Source organism: Macaca thibetana, chromosome 12, assembly GCF_024542745.1.
Source record: "Macaca thibetana thibetana isolate TM-01 chromosome 12, ASM2454274v1, whole genome shotgun sequence".
In the NCBI taxonomy this organism is placed as follows: Eukaryota; Metazoa; Chordata; class Mammalia; order Primates; family Cercopithecidae; genus Macaca; species Macaca thibetana.
The window spans coordinates 22,668,582-22,694,347 of NC_065589.1; the positions used below are offsets into that span (position 1 = coordinate 22,668,582).

General features: G+C 39.9%; 1 protein-coding gene across 1 annotated transcript in view; it reads left to right on the plus strand.

The window, feature by feature from the left end:
• The first annotated feature begins 9,340 nt into the window (after nt 1–9,340).
• Nucleotides 9,341–25,766, plus strand: part of CHPF (chondroitin polymerizing factor) — a 424,210-nt gene continuing 407,784 nt past the window's right edge. Inside the window, exon 1 of the mRNA XM_050752387.1 lies at nt 9,341–9,347. The gene's annotated coding sequence lies outside the window, so the exon portion shown is untranslated. The remainder of the gene's footprint in view (nt 9,348–25,766) is intronic.

Consider the following 25,766-nt stretch of genomic DNA (forward strand, 5'->3'; position numbering starts at 1 on the left):
GCCCATTAAAAGTGAAGCGAAATCATGGAGCTTCTCAGCAATGCCACTGCTGGCTTTGGAAGGAAGAGCGATCAAATGATAAACAACACAGTTGCCTGAGAAATCCTAATTTAGAAAAAATAAGTCAAGCATTCAGCTGAAAATAATATTAAGCCAGCAATCACCCACCTGGCACAGCCTCTCCTAACTTCCCACTGAAAGACTATATGGCACTGGGAAATGCCAAAATTCCCAAAAACAAAAACCAGCATGGAGGCCAATCTAATTCCAAAATCCAGAAAGAGCTTCTAGTGTGCATTAAACTAAACTGGACACCCAAATTCCCCATTGTACCATATGAAGGACCACCTTTGTATTAATCTGTACACAGGCTGCTAATAAAGACATACCTAAGACTGGGTAATTTATAAAGGAAAGAGGTTTAATTGACTCAAAGTTCCATGTGGCTGGGGAGGCCTCACAATCGTGGCGAAAGGTGAATGAGGAGCAAATGTCTTACATGGAGGCAGGCAAGAGAGAATGTACAGGGAAATTCCCATTTATAAAACCATCAGATCTTGTGAGACTTATACACTACCACAAGAACAGTATAGTGGAAACTGCCACCATGATTCAATTATCACCACCTGGCCCTGCTGTTGACAGGTGGGGATTATTACAATTCAAGGTGAGATTTGGGTGGGGACACAGCCAAACTGTATCAATCTCTATGAAATAAAAGATGACAGATTAGAAGAGAATGGGCTGAAAAGACAGAGCACTACGCTGTAGCTCCTACCTTCCTTCCTATTAGGAAATTAAATGTGTATTAAGTGTGTGTGTGAACCAGAAAACTGTGTAGGTGCTGCTTCTTCACCGGGCTACAATGTTGCCTTCTTACAACTGTATATATTCCTTCAGAAACAGTGACTTTCTATAATCACTTCAGAAGCTGGCTTTCTGTCTCCCCTCAAAATAATACAAGCTACCTGTGGCGCACTGCATACTGGGAAGTGTGGTCTCCACAGGTAAAGTAGTGCTTTAGGGTCAGGGAGGGCAAGGCAAGAGCATTCTGGGAATTATGGTTTTCTTTGTGCATGTACTGTTTCAAAGAACCAATGAAATGGGCAGTGGAGTCCCAGAAGCTGAGTTGCCTATTCTATATGGGGATTTTCACTCATAGAGTTGTACCTTCAGCACATCTCCACTCAAGAAATGAGGAGCATTAACCATCAGCTAGATGGACGGAGAAAAGGGTGAAGGGCAGGTGAATAGACTAACATGGTCATTTGGCAAACTCTGGGTCTATATAGATCTTGCCTTATTCAAGGAAGGAAGACAATAAACATCATAGAGTATATGGGGAAATGCAGCCAGACAAGAGAAAGGGTACAGTGTCTTGAAGACTAAGAGATAGGATATACTTCTGAAAATATATTACCTAGGGGTAAAGAAGAAAAGCTGAAATTTAAAAGGATGCAAGGCAAGGCTTCTATTAAAAAGTCAACATACAAAAGAAAACAACAGAATGATATGAAGAGAAAAATCAGGTCAGATAAGTGATATGGTTTTGACGTGTCCCCCCCAAATCTCATCTTAAATTGTAGTTCCCATAATCCCCACGTGTCATGGGAGTGACCCAGTGGGAGGTAATTGAATCATGAGTGTGGTTACCCCCATGCTGCTGTCCTCATGGTAGTGAGTGAGTTCGCACGAGGTCTGATGGCTTAATGAGGGGCTTTTTCCCCTTTGCTTGGCACTTCTCCCTGCTGCCGCCATGTGAAGAAGGTCATCTTTGCTTCCCCTTCCACCATGATTATAAGTTTCCTGAGGTCTCCTCGGCCATGCAGAACTGTGAGTCAATTAAGCCTCTTTCCTTATAAATTACCCAGGCTCAGCTATGTCATTACTAATACAATAAGAAAAGACTGCCCCAAACCGAAAACAGTAATACATTCACAGTGATAGTGACAAAGGTAATAAAATACAAAGTCAAATCAATGAATCACAGGACTAACTCGAGATGCTATCTGAAAATGCAATGGGCAGAGGTGAAAACAATGAGAGTAAATACAGAAGGAAAATGGAAGAGGAAAAATAAAGAATAAAAAGTAAAAAATAGGGATAATTGGTGTTTCTGAAGAAAATACCAGAATAAATAAAACTAAAGTAATAATAAAAGATGAAGGGAAACTATCTTAGGTGAAAGAAATATGGATATGCCGTATTCTGTTTGAAAGGATTTATCATAAACCAGAAAAAAAAATCAATGAAAAGGGACATTTCACCTAGATTAAATTTTGCAATTTCTAAAAAGTACACGAATAAAGAAAATATCCTTAAAACATCCAAATAAGGAACAATAGGTTATCTATGAAAGAAAAAATAATTGAGTCAGCCTCAGACTTCTCTTCCATAACACTAATTGCCAAAAAATAATTAGGTAGTATCTAATGAGTTTGAAGGGCAGAAGCCCATTTGTCTTTTATGTGTAAATACAATATAAAATTATTCTCAGATACACAAAGGCTAAAAATATATATTACTCATCTAGCTTTTCTTTTTTGAAAAAAAATCACTTGATGTAATTCAATCAACCAAGATATTAAACAAAATTAAGATTTTAAGAATGAAGAAATCAAGATATAAAAGAACTGGTGAGACACACTAAACCCAGCTAACCATGAAGATAAGTCTAAATAATTGTGGCAAATGTGACTATAACACCAAATACAAAGGTCAAAATTTATTCTTGAATGCAAAATCTTATAATGTAAAAAAATGCATTAAGTTTTAAAAATGCAGGATTTGAAATCCAGATTATATAAACAAAGTTGGGGAAGAAAAGGAAAACACTGTGAATAGTATGCTAAATTTCAAATATTAGCTAGACGTGACTCAAAGATACTGGTTTGGCTGGCATTTTACAATTAGAGGAATACAGGTTAAATTATCTTTTTGAAGACTTTAAAATTACTCATTAATAGAATGGGAAAGAGAATGCCTACTTGGGAAAGACAAAACAATAAAAACCTAGCATTTAGCAATAACTATAAATATTCCAAATATCTATCCATAGGATATTGATGAAATAAATTATTATTACTCTAGAACCATAAAGGAATAAGATGCAGCCATTTAAAAAATCACATCATAAAATACTTTGTCGTGGGAAAGAAAATGTAGTCAGTATAGGAAGTAGGAGTGAGAGTTTCAAAAAGTTTGTGCCCTGTGATCCCAATTTTGAAAAACATAATATTTTATATATTATGTATTTTATATTAAAAAAATACAACCACGGGGTGGGGTGGGGGGAAGACTAAAAGGATATCTGCCAAAGAGTTAACAGCAATTACCTAAGTTGAAAAATAAGATTTCTATTTGATTCCATTTGCTTTTCGGTATATAGGTAGAGTTTTTGACAAAACACACTTAAAATAAATATTAACATCATAAAAACAAATCAGTTTCATGCTATGTATCAAGGATCAGCAAGTTTTTTTTTTTCTGTCAAGGGCTGAATAATAAATATTTTAGTATTTTCCATTCATACGATCTCTGTTGCAACTACTCAGCTCTGCCATAGCACTTCCAAAGAAGCCAGACACTATGTAATCTAATCAGTATGACTGTGTACCAATAAAACTTTATTTACAAAAACTGTATTTGGGGTCAGAGTTTGCCTACTGTATATCAATATCTGATATCGAAGTTTTAGAAATTATTTAAGCGTACTATTTTTCTGTTTTCTGTAATTGTTTAGTGCAAATAGTGTGTTTCTAGATCAGTACTGTCCAGTGGAAGTTTCTCTGATGCTGGAGATGTTCTATGTTTGTGCCATCTCATACAGTAGTCACATGTGGTCTTGAGGACTTGGAATGTGGGTAGTGCAACCGAGGAGTTCAATTTTAATTTATTTTAATTAATTTAAATTTAAATAGCCACACGTGAACAATATTGAGCAGTACAGGTCTAGATCACATGCTATTTGTCTATGCTTTCCACTGTGCACACATAGAAGGGTACAACTACTGATTTTATCACTCTACTTTCCTACCAGACAAGATCGTCTCAGACTCAGTGCTTCTTAATTCTTATCAAAACTCCCTTGTGAGGAATGAACATGGTGAAGATTGTCTGAAGGACACTTTTTCATCAGTGTACTTATGCATGTGTCTGACAGTATTCACTCAGCTCCCATTATGTGCAAATACTATACCAGGCTCTGAGAAAGAAAAAAAAAAATATGAGGGTCCCTAAGCTCACATCTTTTTCCCCAAATGATTTAAAGATGCTAAAAAATAAAAATGAATAAAAATGAGCACATGTTCCAAATTATACACTGCTTCCAGGGGAAACAACTTAAATATAAGAATAATGGGTGGACACAGTGGCTCATGCCTGTAATCCCAACACTTTGGGAGGCCGAGGTGGGAGGATCATGAGGTCAGGAGTTCAAGACCAGCCTGGCCAATATGGTGAAACTCCGTCTCTACTAAAAATACATAAATTAGCTGGGTGTGACAGTGTGCGCCTGTAGTTCCAGCTACTCGGGAGACTGAGGCAGGAGAATCACTTGAACCTGGGAGGTGGAGGTTGCAGTGAGTCAAGATCGTGCCACTGCACTCCAGCCTGGGCAACAGCGTGAGACTCCATCTCAAAATAATAATAACAAAAAAAAAAAGAATAGCGAGGTCAGGCATAGTGGCTAATGCCTATATTCCCAACACTTTGAGAGGCCAAGGTGGGAGGACTGCTTGAGCCCAGGAGTTCAAGACCAGCCTGGGTAACATGCCAAGACCCTGTGTCTGATTAAAAAAAAAAAAAAAAAAAAAAAAAGTTAGCCAGACATGTCATGCATCTGTGGTCCCAGCTACTCAGGAGACCAATGCAGGAGGATCCCTTGAGCCCAGGAGGTCAGGGTTATAGTGAGCCACATTCACGCTACTACACTCTAGCCTGGGAGACAGGGTCTCACCCTGTATCAATAAGTAATAAAATATAAGAATATTTAAGTTTTTTTAAAAAAAAAAGAATAGTGAGAGGTTGCTTGTAAAAGGGTGAAAAGGAGCCCAATTAAGATATCAGGGAATGATGGGGTCTACAGAACTAACAAGGTTGCCCGAAGGGTTAGTTCAATTCCAATCATATATTCTTAACACTCTGTAGGCCAAGTAAAAACTATCTGCAGGCAAGAACCAGCCCACCAGTGGCCAAACAGCAACCACCTAATTTCTACCTTGTTTAAACCCAGAGGAGAAATTTCTATCCTGAAAATCTGGGTTTCAGCTGATTGAAAAATACACGTTCTTTATCTTACATGTAAACTATAAATCTTTTTTAAATATAATTTACATTATGCTTAAAATTAAGTACAAAATAAACACAAAAATGTAGACAGTAGTTTGATGAGTTTTACAGATAGATATACCCAGGTAACCACCACCCTAGTTGCAATTTAGAATGGGAGCTGCACACTCTGGCCTGCCACCTATTTTCGTATAGCCAGAAAATAATGGATTTTATATTTTCAAATAGTTGAAAAAAATTAATAACATTTCATTGCATGTGAACTATATACGAAATTCAAATTTCAATGTACAAATAAAATGTTATTGGGACACAGCTGTGTTCATTCATTTACATGTCTATGGCCATTTTTTGGCTATAATGACAGAGCTAAGTAGTTGTAACACAGACCATATGATATGAAAAGCCTAATATGTTTACTATCTTACCCTTTGCAGAAGAAGTTGGCTGACTCCGACTTACAACAGTGCCATCGTACCAGCAAATTGTCTCATGTCTCTTTACAGTAAATTTTTCACATATTATACCCATCCCCAGTGACCACTGATCCAATTTCTTTCCTTGTAGATTAAATGTACCTATTCTAGAACTTCATATAAATGATATAATATATATATCTTATTTCTCTGGCTTCTGTCTCTCAAATAATGTCTGTGAAATATATCCATGTCGCATACATCAGCAACTTGTTCATTTTCATTGTTGAGTACTATTTCATTGTATGAATATACCACAATTCAATTGTCTATTCACCCTGGGACAGCTAAGTTGTTTCCAGTTTTTAGCTATTATGAATAAATCTGCTGTTGTCATTCATGTACAAGTCTTCTGCGTACAAGTCATGAATGAGTCTCTTAGTTACTTAGTGGAATTGCTGGGTCACGAGATAGGTATGCGTTTAACTTCATAAAATACCGCCAGACTTTTGTTCTCTTACCAGCATTGTATCAGAGTCCTGGTTGCATTACATCCCAATAGCACTTGATATTGCCAGTCTTTTGCATTTAAACCAATATAGTGAGTATAATGTGGTATCTCATGATTTAAACTTACATTTCCTTCATGACTAACCACGTTGAGCATCTTTCAATATGCTTATTGGCCATACATACATCTTCTTTTGTGAAGTATCTAAACTGTGAACATTATAACCATTCCTGTTTTTTCTCCTTTGCTTTGGCTACTTGGAAGCTTAGAGCTTAATTAGAGGCCTAAATATAATAATTATACAAGATTTCCTGGCATGTTGGGGCTCCAACTTGAATTTTTATTTCATCATCTCTTTATCCCCTTATTTCCTTTCTCTCCTAAATTTTCATCTACTTAATTCTTATCCCGTGTTTTCGATTTTTTTTTAAACATGATTCAATCCTATTTTGGAATGAAGCAGGTTACAACCAAAGGAAAAAGGGCTGAAACTGGCTGGCTTACCTCTTACACACAAGGAACTGTGTTGGGCCCTGGGAATATGGAGAAGAATATGTCCCTGCCCTTCAGGAACTCATAGGAAAAGAAGCCAGAAATTACAAAACAAGTCAACAAGTGCAGTAACAGAAGGTGGTCCCGAAGGACCCTGGGCGTGTGGGAGGTGAGGGTGTGGGAGCTTTTGGGAGAAGATGATTCTTGACTGTGAGTTGACTGAAGAATGAGTCAGCGGTGCCCTGAAAGAGTGTGGTGCCCTCGGGGTGTGGTGGATGTTGGGACGCATGAGAGAATATTGTAAAACTATTAACAGGAAATGTGTGATGCAAAGGTGTGTGATGTACTCTAGGAATGCACACGTTTTAGCACAAGTGGAACACCAGGTGGGGAAAGTCAGGAAGTGAAGAATAAGCCATGTGACATCTAACAGCCCAAAGCAAGTCACATGGCCAAACCCAAAGTCAAAGGGCAGGGAGACGTGGCAGGAACTGCAAAGTCACATTGTAAAGGATGTAACCAGAGGGAGGATGAAGGAATGGGGCGATTCATACACTCTATCCCAGCAGCTTTCCATGGGAGAAGTGTTAAGTACCTACAACAAAAATCTGCACAACAGCTCAGACAAAGTAGATTTCTGAACCACATTTGGGTATAAACGGCAGGCTGGATGATGTGGTTTCATACCTCTGGGATAGTACAGGGAAATATGAGAACAGCACAGAAGATTTAGACTGTTTCAGAAATCCATCTCTAAATAGGTACAACTCAGGTACCAACCACAGAGGACAAAGGGAACCAGAGCCTCTTCTAACAAACTGAAATCTACCAAATGCTGGTAGATACCACACTGTTCTTTGGATTGGATTTTTGTACTTAAAGCTAAAAACAGAGATTCTGCCTCAAAAATTCATGTCAGCATTCTACTGCCCAATTATCATTAAGCATGTGATTATAACCATTGGATCGTTAAACTATAGCTGGCACTAATGCAATTGGATTGTTAAAAAATATTCCTGAGCACCACTCTTATCCCAGTACTAGTTAACTGCTATGCTAATGTCTTGGCACATGTGACTAATAATGAAATGAGTTATAACTGTGTGTTTGGATCACATTACATTGCTTCAAGTGTATCATAATATTTTATAGCTTAATGGAGAATCTGGCTTATAGCAATACAGGAAAAATAAATCTCAGCCAATCATCATCCATTAAAAAAAAAAAAATCTACGGTCAGCAGCTGACAAGATTTTAACCATCAATAACAATTACCCTGAAACCTTTTTGACACGATAGGTAGATATTTAATATCAATAACATAAAATACACCCTTGCTAATGGAGATGTATTAAGATATTGATTAGTTATGCAAGAAAGTTTATGCTTATTCCATTCCCACTAGTAATTATGAGCAGACTGTTGACTACTCCTTGAACCACATCTTTTAGTCCATTTCCCTTTTTCTACCCAAGAGTATACTCGGTTGGCAGATAATCAGAACAGACAGACATTCCTAGAAAATGTGAACCATATGTGCAACCTAAGGCAGCAAGCGTTTGCCGAATGCCTACTAGGTGCATCCTAACTGTGCTGAAGGTGCCAGGACTACACAGTGGAAAGGGACAGCCCCTTTGCTCAAGAGGCTTATCGTCTAGTGGAAGACAGAGAGAGGACCACAGCACACAGAAAGATGGGAATGGGGCATGCAGAGAGGCAGCTAAGCCAGCCCAGTGGGAAACTGGAGGAGCGACTAATGACTGTACCATAAGGCAGAGGAAGCAGAGGAAGGGCTGGGAGGAAGCAGGGGAGCTGGAGCACAGGCTGTAAGAGCGGTGCCTTTTCAACATTTTTCTCAGGTTAATATGTAGACATGACAGTTGCTAGGACACTAACGGGAAAATGTTAAAGGAAGTAATGGGAAAGCAAGATGTGTGGAGACGTATACAAAGGCAGCAGAGGACCACAGGCTGGCTAACACATTCACTAACCCAACCGGAGGGCCTAGCTCAGTTCCCCACAGGAACCCTAGGGCCCAGCTTCTCCTCCCAAGCTGGAGGTCAGGCCCTCAAAGGAAGCACAAGTGTAACCACCTATGGGTTCCTTCTGCCCATCTCACAGACAAAAACAATTCACTGAGACCATGACATTGCAATAAAGAAAAAGTTTAACTGACACAAAGCCAGCCATGCCACTTGGGAGACAGAGTTATTACTCAAATCAATCTCCCTGAAAATTCAGAAGCTAGTGTTTTTCAAGGATAGTTTGGTAGACCAGGGAATTGACTTCTGGGTGGGGAACAAAAGGACTGGTTGGCACTTCTGGGTTGGAGCCACTGGTCACCAGAAATACAAAACCTGAGAAGACATCTCGAAAGGCCAATCTTAGGTTCTACAATGTCATGTTATCTTCAGAAGTAACTGGGGATGTTACAAATCTTGTGACCTTTGGAATAATGGCCAGTAAGACTCCTCATTCTCCTAACCTGGTGGTCTTTCATTAGCTTTACGAAAGTGGTTTAGTTTTGGGGAAGGGCTATTATCATTCAAATTATAAACTAAATAGCTCCCAAAGTTAGCTTGGCCTAAGCCCAGGAATGATTAAGAGCAGTTTGGAGGTTAAAAGTAAGATGGGGGTCGGTTATATTAGATCTCTTATACTGTGATAATTTTCTCACTGTTTAAATTTTTGCAAAGGCCGTTTCACAAGGGTTCTAGGGCTTGGAAGGGGAAAGTTCAAGACCAAGGGTGAGGAGGAACAGACAATGGGAATTCAGAAGAGGATCCATGGAGGAGTGGCATCTGGGAACTAAATAACTTGAAAATGATCCAAGAAACCAATGTGCTTTTTTTGTATTTCAATCACTATGAATGATTTCAAAGTAAGTTTCATAGCCTCTCTTTCTCGGAAACTTGCCTGCCTTGTAGTTTCTATGCCTACATTTAGAAGGGGTGGTGCCAGCCCCCATGCTGATCCTGGATCCTTACTTCCTGCATGTGTGATGAGCACAGAGGTCTAGAAGAGTCTCAGAATTGACCAAGGAGCCAGAGCTACCACTTTCTGGCAGCCAGTATCTTACCCACCAGCCATGCTGGACTTCATGAATCCCCATATCACTCTCTGGGCATCAGGAAACCAAATGGTGAAGGTGCCACCCCTGCTCTGTCAGGTCTTCCAAGAATGAAGCTTATTTGCAATGCAAAGCAACATGAAAAGTACATTCTTTTAGCATTGAAGACATGTGCCAATTCCCCAGGCACTGGAAAATGGCAAAGACTGACGTTTTGATGTTATTTTTTAAGGCATTTTTTAAAAATAAAGATTCCCATTTTTTGCCATTCTCCTGAATGGAACAGAGGCAAATGGAGTGAGAGAAAGACTCTTTTAAAATATGGTCTGTTTTTTGTGTGCAGTCTGCTTAGAATGCCAATGCCCGCAGGCTAGAGGGGAATTCAGATGAGAGCATTTCCTTCATTCCAAATTAAAAAACAAGGGAGCTAGACCTCAAGGCTATTTCTGCCTTAAAACTCTTCCTCAAACATGGTGTTTCACAATTACAATACAACGATTAACAAAGAATGATTTTCTTTCAACTAGGAATTGAAGTAAAACACAGACACCCTGCCGGTCACTCTTGGTGGCAAAGTTGCTGCAAAGCAAATAACAAAGCACTGAGGGCTTACTATGGCTTTCTTGTCAGAGCCAGTCAACAAAAAGTTTATATATAATGGTTTATACAAAACCTAATTTTCCACCTTGATGCCCAGGGAGGGGGTCTCTGCCTCACTCCAGGGTTCAGTAAAGTTCTCCCTGTACACAGAAGGTAATTCCAATTAGATCATGGTAACCAAGACCTCTAAAGCTCAGCAGAGCCCCATAATTGCCTCTACCTAAAATTGTTGTAACTCAAGGCAAATGTTAATGCACCTTTGTACTGCTGAGTCCCTGATGTCTAACTAAAGTTTCATCCAGCCTTTCTAACGCCTATCCACCACCTTGGAGTATCTGTCTTCTTCAACTAACTGGTGAGCGCCTTAGAGCTGGCCACATCCATTCATCTTCCTATTCTCAACTCCTATGGCAAGATTGGCCTACTAGTAGGCAACTAACATGTGCTTGTTAAACAAACGATGCAGACCTTGACCCCCAGCAAGTTTGTCCCTTGCCCAAGATCACAGCTAATTAGGAACAGAATCAATCCAAGTCTCCCAACTCTCAGCCCTTTGTGTTTCTTTCTTAATGCCCAGAAATGAAGTAGGATATTTCCCTGACCCCTTCACAAGTGGGAACTGGAGTGCAGAGGCACTAGAACTAGCCACCACTTTGGTGCCAGCAGGGGCGGACTCTACTTGCTCAGTCCCACTGTGTTCCACCCTCATGGGGGAGGGGAAGCACAGGTAAGCAGGTGCAGGAGCCAGGGCAAGCGTTTTTGGGTGCCAGCAGAAGTAAAACTCAGTGTGGGCCCCACAGCAGCGTCTAGTGGGGTGCCCGTGACCCCTGAGGCCCCAGAAGGAGTGTTACAGTGCCCTTTTAGCTTTGCCATCTGCAAACAGCTTAAGTGTTAACAGCTCAGTGGAGGGTCAGTGTGACAGCCTTTTGCACCCACACTTGTGGCACCTGAGTTCTTATCCAGTGTCCAGGAGGAATGAGGTCACACAAATGAATCGGAGATGGGGAATGCAGGGGATTTTATTGCCGATGAAGGTGGCTCTCAGCTGGAAGGTGAGCTGAAAAGGGGACAGAGTGGGAAAGATAATCTCCGAAGCTACAACGTCAAGTTGTCCCTCTGAAGTCAAGCCGCTTCTATCTGACATCCAACCATAGTCTCTGACAGTCTCCAACAGTCTCCAACATCCAGCTGCTTCTCCTCTCTGCTGGCTGAACCCGGGGTTTTTATGGGCACAGGATGGAGGGCAGGGTGGGCCATAGGTAGTTTTGGAAAAGGCAACATGTTAGCGGGAAAACAAGGATGTAAGTTCTCACTTTGGGCTGCAGTATCAGGCTTTTCAGCTTGAGGATGCGGCCCTTGCCAGGGACTTGCCCTTTTCTGCCCAGAATTTCCTGGTATCTTGTCCCTATCTGAAAGGAGTCAGAGATTATTAATAATGGCTTCCACTTATTGAGTACTTAGGTGCCACATCCCTCCCCCAGTACTATGCATACATTATTAATCTTTGTTACAACCCTAGATGATAGATAGTCCCTATTTTACAAATGCCCAACCAAAGGAGGCATTTGTTCAAAGTCACAGACCAAGTAAATGGCAGAGCTGGTGAGTGGGCCAGACTGGCCTGTGCCCACATCCCATGCTTTCTCACTTCAGCATCATCTCCTCCCTAATGAACAGAGACCAAAAACATTTGTTGAAATGAATCACAAATGGCATAAAACCTTTGTTACCAAACCACACTGAGGCCTGCTCACCTAGCGCATGAAGGCCAAACATTTACATCTGAGATTTTGCAGCAAAGGAAAGAGAAAGGGGGGTGTTTGTTTATGGGGCACAATGTAAGAGAATCGGGCAGTTCATGCTTAAGACCCAACCTCCACAATGGCTTATAACAGAGGTTCCCAATCTTTTGGTTTCCCTGGGCCACACTGGAAGAATTGTCTTGAGCCACACATAAAATACACTAACCCTAATGATAGGTGATGAGTTAAATAAATAAATAAATAACAAAAATATCTCATCATGTTTTAGGAAAGTTTACAAATTTGTGTTGGTCCACATTCAAAGCCGTCCTGGGCCACATATGGCCCACAGGCTGTGGGTTGGACAAGCCTGGCTTGTAAGCAAGGGTTTTTAAACTCAGTGGTAAATTTCAGGAAAGCAGAAGTTACAGGCAAAATTACAAATCAATACATGAAGTTATACATGGGTTTGTCCTAAAAGGGTGTGATTTCTTGAAGCAGGGGCTTACAGGTCATAGGTAGTTTCAAAGGTTTTTCTCATTCACTAAGGAAGGGAAGCTTTCTCTAGACACTTGGGCTCAACAGAAAAGAATGTTCGATCTGGCCCATGGATGTGACTTCCTCCAGGCCCCTTTGGACGAAATTTAGGACACAGAATGGTGCTCAGAACTCAGCCCTCAGTTCTCCCTTATCTGAGGTCTGTGTGCCAGTGGATTCATTAGGTGGGGGTCTGGGTTTCTGAAAAACCACCCAAGGACTAACTAAGATGTGATCTTTAGTTTCTACAGGGGACCAAACATCTCCTGACTCTAACTGCTTTGGCTATTGTTTTAAGCTATTATGACTTTCTTTCTTATCAAGTCACTCACTAACTTCTCAGGGCTAGCTAGATGCCTGGAATTTCCCTTAAAAGAACTCTAGGTACTTCTTTATTTTCATGCCTGGGGAGGAAGCAGCAGGCCCCTAAGAGGGGTCCGTGCTCCATCTCACCCTGACATGACTCAATATATAGTTGATGAATTTTTTCCAAAGGTGTGAAACACATCGGTTTCCTTTCAGTGAGTATGTTATGAAAAAAATCAGAGTCAAATTAAAAATAAGAAAGGAGAGAAAAAAGTGTTTGAAGAAGCTGTTATACCTGTTTAAATAGTAATAAAACACAAACTAAAGTCCTTTCGGTACAAAAATACGAAGAGGTAAAATCTGCCTGAGAGTTAGGAGGACCCACAGGATTCTGGGAGCAGCTGTTTGCTATGTGCTTTAGTCCTGAGAGGTTAGTAATTTAAGGGGCTCATAAAAATAAGCAAACAAACTTTCAAAAGTCTGGACCTACATCTTCCTCTAAAAAGCCAACAAAGAGCTCCCGCTAAGAGATTGTCACAAACGTACAAAGAATCATATTACAACCTCAGCAGTCTTACCTACATCTTGGAAATGTGATCTTTTCTGTTCAAATGTGGTTGAAGTTTGTTGGGACTGGAAAATAGATTATTCTTTCCTTAAAAGGGCATGCTGACTGCTCTGTGGCTAGTACAAGCAGGTTATATCTTGGCTGATTTAGATTTTAGTTCTGTCAGATTGGACCCAAACAATGTGTCTGGTCTGATTCCTTCTGTCTTATCCAGACAGCCAGGATCATGTGGGCTTTGGAGATTTGAGCCCCAGGATACTGAATGCTGGTCTTGAGACTCAAGCTCCACAAGCAAGAATAAGAACTGCAATCAATTTAGAATACTGACTCCAACACCATGGACTGCTGGAACAAAACAGAAGCAGGAAAGATAGAGTCCAGTCTCTTCATTTTATAGATGAGGAAACTGAGACCCAGAGAGAAGGAACCTGTGGACTTACGGACTGTTCTGGAAAATGCCAGTCTTGAGATCACAAGGCCAGTCTAGCAGAATGGCTATGTTTGTTGTTGTTGTTATTGCTGCTTCAACTGGAATTAATTGCAAACATTTAAAAATTAGAAAGCGCAATATGGTGGTTCCTAAACATAGAATTACCATGTGCTCCAGCAATTCTACTTCTAGGTATGTACCCAAAAGAATTGAAAGCAGGTCAGTCAAGCAGATATTTGTACACCCATTTCCATAGCAGCATCACTTACAATAGCCAAAAGGTGGAAGCAACCCATGTGTTCATCAACAGAAAAACAGATAAACAAAATGAGCGCGTACATTCATCAGTGAAATACTATTCAGTTTTAAAAACGAAGGAAATTCAGGCCGGGCGCGGTGGCTCACACCTGTAATCCCAGCACTATAGGAGGCCAAGAAGGGCGGATCACGAGGTCAGGAGATCGAGACCATCCTGGCTAACACGGTGAAACCCCGTCTCTACTAAAATACAAAAAAAAAATTAGCCGGGCGTGGTGGCGGGCGCCTGTAGTCCCAGCTACTCGGGAGGCTGAGGCAGGAGAATGGGGTGAACCCGGGAGGTGGAGCTTGCAGTGAGCCGAGATCGCGCCGCTGCACTCCAGCCTGGGCGACAGAGCGAGACTCTGTCTCAAAAAAAAAAAAAAAGGGGGGAAGGAAATTCTGATACATGCTACGACATGAATGAATCTTGTAAACATGATGCAAAGTAAGACAAGCCAGTCACAAAAGGGCAGATACTGTATGATTCCACCTACACGAGGGACATAGAGCAGTCAAATTCGTAAAGACAGAAAATAGAACGTTGGTTACCAGGAGTCGGGAGTTACTGTTTAACAGTTTGGGTTTTTTGTTCGGGGAGATGAAAAAATTCTGGAGATGGATGGTAGTGATGGTTACACAGCAATGTGAATATACTTAAGGTACCCTTAAAGACGGGTTAAATGGTAAATTGTAGGTTATGTATATTTTATCACAATTTAAAAATTAGATGTTTCTATGTAAATACCCAGACTTTCAGTGTCATTTGAAAAATACAAGGGCTGGTGACAGTGGGCCCGCATCCCCACAGAAATCTGCACAGCAGCTGCCCCCTTAGAAAAGATGCTCTCCCATTTTGTGTGGCCACCCTCTATGCCCTCTTCATCCCTCTCCCTTATCAGCTGGGCATCTGAAGCCATCAGTTCCCAGACTTGGCTATGTGAAAGGAAAATATCTTGGGCACCCAAAATCACTTAGGTAAAGGGAAAATTCAAGCTTGGAACTGCAGAGGGCAAAACTGCTTCCCATTCTATTCAAAGTCATCCCTCCACTGAAATAAATGCATATCTGATTGCCTCCTTTGGAAAGGCTAATCAGAAACTCAAAAAAATGCAACCGTTTATCTCTCATCTACCTGTGACCTGGAAACCCCCTTCCTACTTTGAGTTGCTTCAAGTTACTTTGAATTCTCCTGCTTTTGCTTCGAGTTGTCCTGCCTTTCTGGACTGAATCAATGTTCATTTTATATATGTTGATTGATGTCTCATATATCCCTCAAATATATAAAACCAAGCTGTGCTCTGACCACCTCGGGCACATGTCGTCAGGACCTCCTGAGGCTGTGTCACGGATGCACATCCTCAACCTTGGCAAAATAAACTTTCTAAATTAACTGAGACCTGGCTCAAATTTTGGGGGTTCACAGGTACACACCACAATCAGCTGGAGAACTTTCCAAACCATACCCCAGGCTCCACCCCAGATAAGCGAATCAGAATCTCCGATGGGCGGGGCCCAAGCACCAGTAAGTTTTGAGAGCTCTCCAGGTGATTCTAAGAGGCATCTGGAACTGAGGACCGCCCGGGTTCCTGCTCTGGGATTTGGTTGCACATTGGTATTACCTGGCAAGCTTTAAAAATGACTGACGTCTCCTCCTACTGGTTCTGTATTAATTGGCATAGGGTGTGGCAGAAGATCAGGATTTTAAGAAGTTTACTGGGCCATTGAATCTATGGCAAAGATTGAGATCCACTGCTGTGGGCATTTGAGTTGATATCCCGTGCTGCAGACACACAGCACTTGTTTCACCTCTACCCCACCACCCTGCCAAATTAAATACATCAATAATACATAAAATTATGTTATATGTGTTATATACATATTTATACTTACATATACACTGTTGGCTAAAGGAACAAAATGTCAAGCTTTTAAAGAATTAAAGTTAGTTTCATTCAAAAGTCTTATGGAGGATGATAAGACTATAAACCAAGGCCTCCAGCCACAGAGCAGTCCTGCCAGACCACCAAGGCAGTGTTTCAGCCCATTGCTTACATACAGGTGGTGGAGGTTCTGAATGTGCAAATTCATCTCCAACTTGTTCAGAAGTTACATCGAAGTAAGGATCATATCAAGTCTTCGGTGTGAGAGTATATCTGGTCATAGATTACAGAAGCATAGTCACCAACCCCATTGGACATTATCTTCTGTGTAGGAAAAGGCAAAGCTAAGTAGTGACTCAGGCAAGAGACATGGGAAGCACGTGCCTTACTCCATTTTGTCTTCAAAGCATCTTTCCAGAGAGCGGCAGGTTGTCACAGAGTCAGGGGGTTTGGGAAATTATGCTGGCAAGCAGAAATGAACAAACATGGTTTCTTACATTTGTTACTTTGTCTACAAGACACACACACACACACACACACACACACACCCTTTGAGATCAGTAATTTAAGAGCTCATAAAAATTAGAAAACAAATTGCGGCATGCACACACTCACAACACACACACACACACACACCCCACACAGTCCATTAGCCCGTCACCTTACTCTCCATGGTTGACTCCAAATTCATCCCACAGACCAGAGATAAACCTTCATTGGAACACACAGAATAGTTTTCACATTGGAGTTCTAGTGATGAATGAGTAATTGTAGTTTCCTTGGAATTGAAGACAAAATCTACCCTTTTCTTGAACATTTACTGCACCCATGCATTTTCTTAGTTATCTCATGTAAGCCTCTAGGGCAACACAGTGAAGGAGACACTGTCATCCTCATTTTCGATGAGGTAAGTGTAAAGGCTCACACGGTGATTACTTTGAAGGGAACACCACTCCTTTGAATGTCTAAGTCCTGGAATTTTTCTTCAAATCAGCCATAATCTTTTACAATCACACCTTGTATGTTCCCAGAATGTTCTGTTAAATAGGATTTTTGTAATGTGATTCTCACTTTAAAGGCACCAAGGGAATTTGGTATTTTTAGGGAACACTTCAGAGAACCATTTTATAAAAACAAATAACCCTTTAGTGCTGTGAACACTAAACTCTTAATGTAGCTGTTTTGTGAGTTAGGTGTTTTTTCAGAGCTGATTTTTTTCCAGTATACTAAATCTGTTTTCAATGCATATCCCAAAGAGTGTATGAGTAAGTAAGAGAAGATTTAAGAAACTAAGTGTTCTGAGTAGAAATCATAAGCTTTCAAAGCCTGCCCTCTAACATAATAATGATAAAGAAATTTTAAGCTCCCTCCCTCTCTCAATTTTCCAGTTGCAAAATTTGAGTCATTTCTTTGAGTCATTTCTTTCTAGATGAATGTCTAATAGAATTTAAGACCACGTCTCTGCATCCTACTTAAGTGGCCTTTCTATCATCAGTTTTCTGTCATTGTGGCAGATGGGCTGACTGTCTGCGGAAAGGCTGGGGTGACTCGGTTGGCTAAAACAACAGCATCGACCATCCCTAACCCAACTGTTCTGTACTCCACTGTTAGTAACATGAGAAAAACCTAACTCAGCTGCAATCGTCTCCTTGGTTGTACCATAGGCAGAGAGATAAACAGAGGCATAGAACTTCACAACAGAGTGTTCCTTTTTAAAAAAAACTGAAAAGTAGAGTATTTTACCAGTTCGCAACCAAGCGCGGCAGTTATATCCTAGGGACCTAACAGAGATAACCTCTCGGTAACCACTGGTAAAAGACGGGGATGGAACACAGAACAAACACCTGGCACTGGACTGAAACTTAGAAGAAGTTACACGTTGAAGTATGGGCAGGCTTTATTCAGAGGCTGGCTTCTAAATGTTCAGAACCCAAATTCACAGGTGGTGGTTACATTCCCTAAGTAGCCTAGAAATGCTTATTTAGTCCTTAACATTCTTGGAGAGTAGCCCAGACACTAGCTTTGCTAAGGTCTGGGCCCTAAAATGAGGTAGGTGACATGATACTGGGAGAAGAGGAGGAAGTGAAAAAGAGACATAGAGAAAAAGTAGAAGGTAGAGGGAGTGAAATATGTTGGCCTGAAACAAAATTCTGAAGTAATAAAATAAACATTTAGGTTTGACATTTCTCAATCTCACTTTTTGAACTACATTCCCAGTACTTCATCAAATTAACACTCAGGCCTATACTCTCTCCATCCAGTGCTTAAAACTCATCTTTATCTGCTTAAATCAGAGTTCCACTGGGAATAGAGGATTCGTTCCCACCAGACTAACCCTCTCATAGAAGACAACTATAAACCCTTTTAAAAATACAAAAATTAACCCTAAGGCCCTAGAAACTCACCAAAGCAGTGAGAAAATGGAGGCGGGCAGAGGGAGTCTTACTTAGGAGAATGCTGAGTGCTTTTATAGTTCTTTGTCTCTGGACTCAGTCGACACTAGGCCAGGCAGCTAAAAGTGGGATTGAAAATCAGCAGTCTTTTAGCTTAAAGAATGAGTAGACAGACATTGGTGTGACCAATGCAGCTGGAAAGCCAGAGGGGAAATCCTGGACAGGGGGTGACCAAGGAGAGTGCTAGATTTTTCACATAAACTAAGCCCAAATCTCTGGCTCATCCCTGAACTGTGCATAGTACAGGGCAGACCCCAAGAAGCCTAGCCGGGGCTAAAAGATCTGAACAGATATTTCATCTCCTGCCTACCTCAAAGGAAAAAGAGTTTGAGTCTGAGACCAGCTAATGCTGCTGAAACAAGCAAAAAAAAAAAAAATCAATACTCTTCAGAGGAACATAACAGAATTCAGGGCCTCAACAACATATATACAGAACACAATCCAAAATTACTAATTGTGTCATGATACAGGAAAATGTGACCTATACTCAAACGAAAAGGCAATCAACAGCGACTAACCCCACAATGGCCCTAATGTTAGAATTAGCAGGTAAGAATTTTAAAGCAGTTTCTATAACTTAAGAATAAAAAGAAAAACTGGCCCATAATGAAGAAACAAATAGATAATTTCATTAGAGAAATAGAAACTATTAAATGATTGAAATTCTAGTACTAAAAAAAAGAATATCTGAAATAAAAAATTGACTAGATAAGTTTAACAGAAAACAAGATAACAAAATAGAGCACCCATGAACTTGAAAAGAAAAATCAATACAAATTATTGAATCTTGAAAACAGGGAAAAATTTTTTTTAAAAAAAGGAGATCATCAGCTGGGTGCATTGGCTCACGCCTGCAATCCCAGCACTTTGGGAGGCTAAGGCAGACAGATTGCTTGAGCCTAGGAGTTCAAGACCAGCCTGAGCAGCATGGCAAAACCAAGTCTCTACAAAAATAAAAAAATACAAAAATTACCCAGGCATGGTGGTACATTCCTATAGCCCCGGCTACTCAGAAGGCTAAGGTGGGAGGATTGCTTGAGCCCAAGAGGTCAATTCTGCAGTGAGCTGCAATCATGCCACTACACTCTAGCCTGGACAAAAGAGCAAGAACTTGTCTCAAAAACAAAAAGGACAATATCAAAAGATCTAACATACATAAAAGTGGAATTCTAGAAGGAAAGTAGAGAGAAAATGGGGTAGAAAAAATATCTGAAACAAATCAGGGCGCAGTGACTCACACCTGTAATCCCAGCACTTTGGGAGGCCGAAGCAGGTAGATCACCTGAGGTCAGGGGTTCAAGACCAGCCTGGCCAACATTGCAAAATCCCATCTCTACTAAAAATACAAAAATTAGCTGGGCATGGTGGTGGGTGCCTGCAATCTCAACTACTCAGGAGGCTGATATGAACCCAGGAGGTGGAGGTTCTAGTGAGCCAAATCACGCCACTGTATGCCAGCCTGGACAACAGAGTGAGACTCCATCTCAAAATATTATATATATATATATATATATATATATATATATATATTTGAAACAATAATGACTAACAATTTCCCAAATTGGGGGAAGGAAATTAAATTTGCAGATTCAAGGAGCCTAGTAAGGGCCGGGTGCCGTGGCTCACGCCTGTAATTCCAGCACTTGGGGAGGCTGAGGTGGGCGGGTCACGAGATCAAGAGATCAAGACCATCCTCGCTAACACAGTGAAACCCCATCTCTACTAAAAATACAAAAAATTAGCCGGGGGTAGTGGCACATGCCTGTAGTCCCATCTACTCGGGAGGCTGAGGCAGAGGAATTACTTGAACCCAGGAGGTGGAGATTTGCAGTGAGCTGAGATCAATCGTGCCACTGCATTCCACCCTGGGCGACAGAGTGAGACTCCGTCAAAAAAAGGGAAGGGAAGGGAAGGGGGAAGGGGGAAGGGGGAAGGGGAAAAGCGGAAGGGAAAAAGGAAGCCTAGTAAACCAAATAAGAATAAATAAATAGAAAAATGCAGCTAGGCACATTAAAATCAAACTGCTAAAATTAAACAAAGAAAAAATCTTGAGTGCAGCCAGAGAAAAACAACACATTATATACAGGAGAATAATAATATAAATGACCGTTGACTTCTGATCAGAGAAAAGAATGAACGCCAAAACACAGTGAAGCAACATCTTTATGGTGCAGGAAGAAAAATCTGTCAACTTGAAATCATGTGTAAGAAAAATATCCTTCAAGAATAAAGAAAAAATAAAAACATTTTCAGATACATGAAAACTTGGAGAACCTATCACCATCATACCTGCACTACAAGAAATGTTAAAGAAAATTATTCAGACTGGAAGGAAATGACCAGTTGAAAATTGAATCTTTAGGAAAGAATAGTATCGAAGTGGTAAAATATGGGTTAAAAATTAATATTTATTTATTTAGAAGATATATGAGCATTGAAAGCACAAATTTAATGTCCTATTTATTGTGTGGTTTATGACCCATAGATGTAATACATATGACAGCTACTGAATAAAAGATGGAGGGTGAGGGTCAAAGGGACAAAGAATCTAATAGTTCTTATATTTTTTATAAAATAGTATAATTTTAACTCTATATGAATACACTATAAAAAATTAGGGAATTGAGGTTATATATCATAATCTCTAGAACAGCCAGTTTTTAAAAAACTGTCAAGAAGTATTCATTCCTAGTGGAAAAAAAAAAAAAAAAAAAAAAGGCTTAAGTCTACAGAAAGAATTCTGAGAAAATGTTCACAGCAGCTTTATTCATGAGTCAAAAATTGGTGTGCATTAACAGGACAATAGCTAAGCATCCTGTACTATATTAATACAGTGGACACATAAAATACTAAATAACAAAAGGAAAGAACTGCTGATATGTGCAACAACAGGGATGAATTTCAACAACATTAAACTTAGTAACAACGTTCTAGAAGAGATTAAATCTAACTGTAGTGAAAAAATACTAAACTTGGAATAGGACAAGATTTGCTTGAGAAAAAATAAGGGAACTTTCTAGGGAGAGAGTAATGTTCCATATCTTAATAAGAGTTTGTATTACACAGGTGTATGCATTTGTCAAAACTCATTGAAGGGCATGACTAAGATTTGTGCAATTCATGATATGTAAATTTACATCAAAAAATAATGGGGTCAGGTGTAGTGGCTCATGCCTGTAAGTCCAGCACTTTGGGAGGATGGGGCAGGAGGAGTGCGTGAGACCAGGAGTTTGAGACCAGCCTGGGCAACATAGTAAGAGCCCATGTCTATAAAAGTTTAAAAGTCAGCTGGGCGTGGTGACACACATCTGTAGTCCCAGCTACTTGGAAGGCTGAGGCAGAAGAATCACTTGAGCCCAGGAGTCTGTACAGTGAGCTATGCTGGCACCACTACACTCCAGCCTAGGTGACAGTGCAAGACCCTGTCTCTAAAATTTAAAAAGTAAAATTGAACAATTAACAAATATCAAACTCTAGTTAATGATATATGTGTTAAGATATTTAGGGAGAAGTGTTCTGGTGTCTTCAATTTATTTTGAAATGCATCCAAAAAATGAATTAATGGATGGTGTATTAGTCCATTTGCATACTGCTGATAAAGACATAACAGAGACTGAGCAATTTACAAAAGGAAGTTTATTGGACTTACAGTTCCATATGGCTGGGAAGGCCTCACAATCATGGCCGAAGGCAAGGGAGAACAAGTCACATCTAACGTGGATGGCAGCAGGCAAAGAGAGAGCTTGTGCAAGGAGACTCCCATTTTTTTAAAACCATCAGATCTCTTGAGACTTATTCACTATCACGAGAACATCATGGGAAAGACCCGCCCCCATGATTCAATTACCTCCCCCCAGGTTCCTCCCACAACATGTGGGAATTCAAGATGAGATTTGAGTGGGGACACAGCCAAACACAGGAATGAAGAAATAGTTACGTAACAAAGAAAAATGCCAATGTTGAAATATAGGAGGTAGCTTATAGTAAGCTGAATAATGATCCCCAAATGTGTGCACACCCTAATCCCTAAAACCTGTGAATATGTTACCTTACACAACAAGAGGTATTTTACCAACGGGATTAAGAATCTTAAAACGCAAAGATTATCCTAGAGTATCAGAATGGGCCAAATGTAATCCCAGGGTCCTTAAAGAGGGAGGATCCTGACAGAAGGCCAGAGGCAGAACAACTGGTATGACTGCAGAAGCATAGAATGATGGGACCACAAGCCAAGTAATATGCACATCTTCTAAAAGCTGGAAAAGGCAAGGAATAGATCCCCCTTAGAACTTCCAGAAGTAACACATCCTGCTAGTACCTCGATTTTTCATAAGCCTCATTTTAGACCTTTGACCATCAGAATTGTAAGATAATACATTTGTGTTCTTTTAAGCCACTAAATTCATGGTAATTTGTATAGGAGCAGCAGGAAACTCATACACAAATATAACATATATATGGCTGTTCACTGCATAATTCTCTGGGTTTTTCTGTATATTTGAAAATTTTCATGTTAAAATATTGAAATTTTTAAAAAACTTCCATTGGCCAAATGTAGGAATAGGTCAAAAAAAAGCTAACTGTAATATTTTACTCCAATATCTGCTCAGCTAACAACTTCTCAACTCCCTCAATGTTACTTAAAGGTTTTAAGTAGAACCCTTGTGAGTCATTAGAATTTTAATTATCCTGATTAATAAAATCTATAAAATTCTATTAATTTTATTTATCTCCTACTGATTGATAAAATTGCAATCAGTAGGAGAGAAAGTGAAATAAAATTCTCTGGAGAATATAGAAGAAATCATTGATTTTATTTAAGGAATCCATCACACAGGGAGATGGGCCTGGCCTGGAAGCTCTCCTGGATCCCATTCCCTCAGATGTTACCATTGTTTATTTCTTCTTCTACTTCTGAACCCACAGGTCCAAATACCCAAGATGTGTTCTTTGGTTGGTGCAAAGGTAATTGAGGTTTTTGTCATGACTTTTAATGGCAAAAACCACAACTACTTTTGCACCAACCTCATAGTTTACTGTTTCTTTTCTTCCCAGGAATCCAGGAATAGAAGGAAGAAATTAGGATGTGGGTAGGGGCCAGCAGCAACTCTTTGAATGACTGGGTCAATGACTTATATGTAAAGATCAATTCTAAGTTAAGTGCTAATGAATCAGAGATCAGCTATATTAGAGAAAACTAGTCTCCTTTTTACCCAAACAATGACCAATTTTGGTCTTTTCCCTTTTTCTTTTTTTTTTTTTCTTTTAGATTTTAGTCATCCAAATCTAGAAATTAGCCTTCATTTTATTATTCTAAGAGTACAACTGCCTTTTAAAAGAACAGTAAAAATTCACACTAATGAGAAAAGAAAAAGCAGGCGAATCTTAAAGTTGATCTTATAATTTCTAGTTCCAAATGGCAAACACAAACTTAAACAAAAATTTTACACCAAGTTGATAGGCTAAGCCATGAATAAAAACAGTAATCATAGTCATGCATGAAAGAACTTGTACACACCCTCTACACAGTTGTGTTCTCAGAAAGGGGGAGATCTGACTTCTCAAAATCTGTTTTTCAAGCAAAATGAATAAACATCTCAAATATTTTATAAGTGCCAAATATGGCAGATGGCATTTGCATGGGGATTATATAACCACACTGAAAACCAACCATAAAGTTCTAAGAATATACACAGAGTGAAAATACCTCTAACTCATCCTCTCACTAACCAGAAAAGCTGTCCCTCAGGGAGGGCCCACAGTCTTTGAAGGCTAGATGGAGAATTGTAATCAGGGGAGAATTCCATTTCTCTGGCTCAAGAATGAAACTGAAATCAAGAGTTCAGTCAGTGCTAGTGTTTTCTCATTATCACAAACAGTCCAGTGATTTGAACCTAACAGCCAGTGAATTCAAGGAGGATCTACTTTGTAAACCCTTGAATTATTTTCATGAAACATACAGATTTTTCAATTTTGTAGTTTTCTGAGCAACAGATATATCTTCAGCAATCACTTATGTCCTGTTTAGTGCTAGGCTTTAATCATGTCTCAATATACATTTTGGATAAATGAATTTATGAATATGTGAAGTTATGTTTTAATAGATGGTCTTGTTCTGTAATGAAACATGAGGGAAAATCTTTTTCCCCCTCAATCAGACCATAACCTCTTTCTTTTTAGAAAGGGAGCCAACATTTATCCCATTGCACCTAGCAAAGGTGGCACATTTAGCCTCTCTACAAATACATGTTGACTGGTTAATATGGCTGTGGATAGGCAAGTACAAATCTTTGTATGGTCATATGTTTTATGTTTTTTTGAGTAAATTCTTAGAAGTGGAATTGCCAAGTCATGTGGTAAGTACATGTTTGATTTTATAAGAAATCGCCAAGCTCAGGATTTATAAGTAGCTATGTCTACAAGTGGCTATATTGTTAAACTAGATTTATTGAGCTACAATTTTACATAAAATTCACCAATTTTAAGAGTACAATTGGATAAATTTTAACAAAGTTTACAATCATGTAACTACCACTATAATCAAGCCATCACCCCAAAAAGTGTTTTCCTGCTCTTTTGTCACCAATGCCATCTCCCTACTCCCTAACCCCAGGAATCCACTGTCTATCACTATTGTTTTATGTTTTCTAGAATTTTATATAAGTTGAATCATACACTGTCTGGCTTCTTTCACTTATCATAATGCATTTGATATTTATCCACACTGTTGTATCAATAATTCATTTTTTTAACGTTTTTTGAGACAGGGTCTTGCTCTGTTACCCAGACTGGAGTGTAGTGGCACAATCACAGCTCACTGAAGCCTCAGCCTCCTAGGCTCAAGCAATCCTCCCACCTCAGCCCCTCAAGTGGCTGGGACTATAGACGCCAGTCACGGCACCCAGGTTTTTTTCTTTCTGTTTTGTAAAGATGGGATCTAGTGATATAGCCCAGGCTGGTCTCAAACTCCTGGGCTCAAGTGATCCTCTTGCCTCATCTTCCCAAGGTGCTGGGATTACGGGCATGAGCCACCATGCTTGACCCATTCTCATTCCTGGGTAGTATTGTACGGATATACCAAAGTTGATGGGTATCTGGATTGCTTTCAGTTTTGAGTAGTAAGAATAAAATGGCCATGGACAGGCAAATATAAGTCTTTTTATGCTCATATG